General features: G+C 44.1%; 1 protein-coding gene across 3 annotated transcripts in view; it reads left to right on the top strand.

The window, feature by feature from the left end:
• The window catches only part of MTRF1 (mitochondrial translational release factor 1), a 109298-nt gene that overhangs the window by 91091 nt on the left and 15198 nt on the right, over positions 1 to 3009 (top strand). The window lies entirely within an intron of this gene.

Raw genomic sequence — 3009 nt, forward strand, 5'->3', positions numbered from 1 at the left:
GGGGAAAGACCATGCCAGTTTGGTTGGAATGTTAACCAAGACCATGACATTAATGATGAAACACAGGAAAATTTCCCTTTTGCTTCCAATGGTGGGGGAAGTGAACTAGTTCCCATATAGGACTAGGTGCAAAAGCAGGAAACAGAAGTTTGTATCCTTTTCCTTGGTGCCATGTGATACCTAGGTGCTCTTTCACTTGATTCTATTCCATTTTGTACTCAAAATTAAAGTCCTAATTTTACAAAAGAAATGTCTACTTATTTATTGATTGATTGATTTTTAGAGAGAGAGAGAAGGGGAGAGAGCAAAAAAAAAACACATTGATTTGTTGTTCCACTTAGTTATGCATTCGTTGATTGATTCTTGTATGTGCTGACTGGGGATCATACCTTCAGCCTTGGTGTATTGGGACAATGCTCTAACCAACTGAAATACCCAGCCAGGGCTACATTTTTTAGTATTAAGAAATTTCTGTGTATCTTATGCCATTTCCTCTGTTTTCTCAAATTATGGCTGCCTTAGATAGGAAACATAAGTGCCTAGTCAAAAAGGAGAAAATATTTGCTAACTTCCCTTTCCTCAGGAAACACAGTAATAGCCAAACACATTTGACCATATTGTTCTAATTATGTCATAATTTTTTAGTTCTTTTTCTAGCAGTGGTGATGATTTTCTATGAGACAGTGGCATTCTTATGACCAGAAATATATTTTAGAAGGGCACATAGGTGCTCAGTATAGTATTCAGTCATGAAGCAGCAGCAGATAACTGGCTTTTATACTTATAAAGTATCTGACTTTGGCCTAAATAATAAGGTATTATTACTAACCAAACAAGCATGGCAGACACAGAAATGATAAGGAAAATCATATTGGTATGCTCTAACAATCACTAACCAGCTTATTAGGGAGAAAAAAAAAGTTCCATATTAGTGAAAGGAAAAAAATGGCATAAAAAACGTTGTAATAAAACATTAAAATCTGCACGCAGGAAAGACACTAGTGTAGAAACTGAATAGTTGTGGATGTTGCAAGAAAAGTGACAAGGGCTTTAACCCCAGAGCAACTGCTATAAAACAGAATGGAAGGGGTAGAGAGGAGAGAAAGTGGATGTCTGTGGGACTGCTCTCTCATTATTCTAGACCAGGGGTGGGCAAACTTTTTGACTCGAGGTCCACAATGGGTTCTTAACATGGACCGGAGGGCTGGAACAAAAGCATGGATGGAGTGTTTGTGTGAACTAATATAAATTCAAAGTAAACATCATTACATAAAAGGGTACAGTCTTTTATTTCAATAGTTTTATTCATTTCAAATGGGCAGGATCCGGCCCGCGTGCCGTAGTTGCCCACGGCTGTTCTAGACCCTGACCTTTTCCCTACTCCATCCACATAGTCCCTGATGGCACTTCTATGTTCTGACATAATCATGGTCCTGACCCAAGACAATACTTGATTTATTTGGGGAGGAAGTCTGAACAAGTACCATCCAATGAGTTCCTTCCCAGGATTTTTAAACTGGAAACACACAGGGTCATCCTTCCCTTGGTGGCTAAAGCTGAAGTACTTAAATTTTACAGGAGGTAAGAGGCCACATTTTTAGTCATGGGAGAAAGCAATCTTCAGTGAGAGAAGAATGAAGTTGATACATTGAAAGGAGCAAACATGAGAGCTGGATGGAAAATATCCTGATGATATGAATTCCCATATTCATTTATTCCTGAGGCCCAGCTTCATTGCCAGGGTGGTGGCAGTAGTCCTGTACATTTCTATCCTTGGGGTATGTAAGGTCACTCAGTATTCTTGTAAATTCCCTTTTGGCTATTTTTATTTTTATTTATCTAGATAACTAGAGGAACAGTGCACGGATTTGTGCACAGATGGGGTCCCTCAGCCTGGCCTGCAGGGATGGGGCCGAAACCAGCTCTACCACATCCCCTGAGGGGTCCCAGATTCTGAGAGGGCAGTTCACGGGTGATGCACCCCGGAATCCAGCTCCCTCCTCTCTGGTTCCGGTGCATCACCTGAGAACCACAGCTAACAAATCACCACAGCTTGGCAGCTCCTGTGTTGAGGTCTGCACCCTGGTGGTCAGTGCCCATCATAGCTAACCGGTCGAACAGTCGGCCAGTTGCTTAGGCTTTTATATAGAGAGAGTAGTGGCCTAGTGCGTGAAATTCGTGCACGAGGGGGTGGTGTCCCTCAGCCCGGCCTGCCCCTTCTCACAGTCCAGAAGCCCTCAGGGGAGGTCCTACTGACTGCTTAGGCCCACTTCCACTCCCGCTCCTCTGCTCCCATGGAGGTGCTGCCTCCTCTACTCCTGCAACCCTGGCCCCACAGCCCCGTCTCTGCTCCTGAGGAGGCGCCTCCTCCGCTCCCACTCCCACAGTGACCCTGCCTCCACTCCTGCTCCCGCATTGGCACAGCCTCCTCCACCGCAGTGCGCCTCTCCCGTGCTGCTGCTGGCCCTAGGCCCTCAGACTTCCATGTGATACATTGTTTTGTATTTTTATTGTTTCTCAAAGTCCTTGTGCAGATTTCTTAGCATCAGACTATCTCTTGCCCTATATTCCATTTATACTGGAAATTTCCCATTGTTCTGGGCTTTAAATATACAATTGATCTTTGAACAATGTAGGGGTTATGAATACTGACCTCTTCTGCAATCGAAATCTATGTATAACTTCTGATCGACTCTTCTAAAACTTTACTAATAGTCTGCTGTTGACTGGGAGCTTTACCAGTAACATAAACATTCAATTAACACATAATACATTATATATATTGTATACCATCCTATATAATAAAGCAGCAATATCCAAATTGACCGTCATGCCCTTGCACAAGATGGCCACACCCATGTCGTCACAAGATGGCTGTACCCATGTCATCACAAGATGGCCAGCAAGGGAGGGCAGTTGGGGGTGACCAGGCCTGCAGGGGAGGGCAGTTGGGGGTGACCAGCCTGCAGGGGAGGGCAATTAGGGGTGACAGGGCTGGCAGGGGAGCGC

This window comes from Myotis davidii, unplaced genomic scaffold, assembly GCF_000327345.1.
Source record: "Myotis davidii unplaced genomic scaffold, ASM32734v1 scaffold105, whole genome shotgun sequence".
Classification (NCBI taxonomy): domain Eukaryota; kingdom Metazoa; phylum Chordata; class Mammalia; order Chiroptera; family Vespertilionidae; genus Myotis; species Myotis davidii.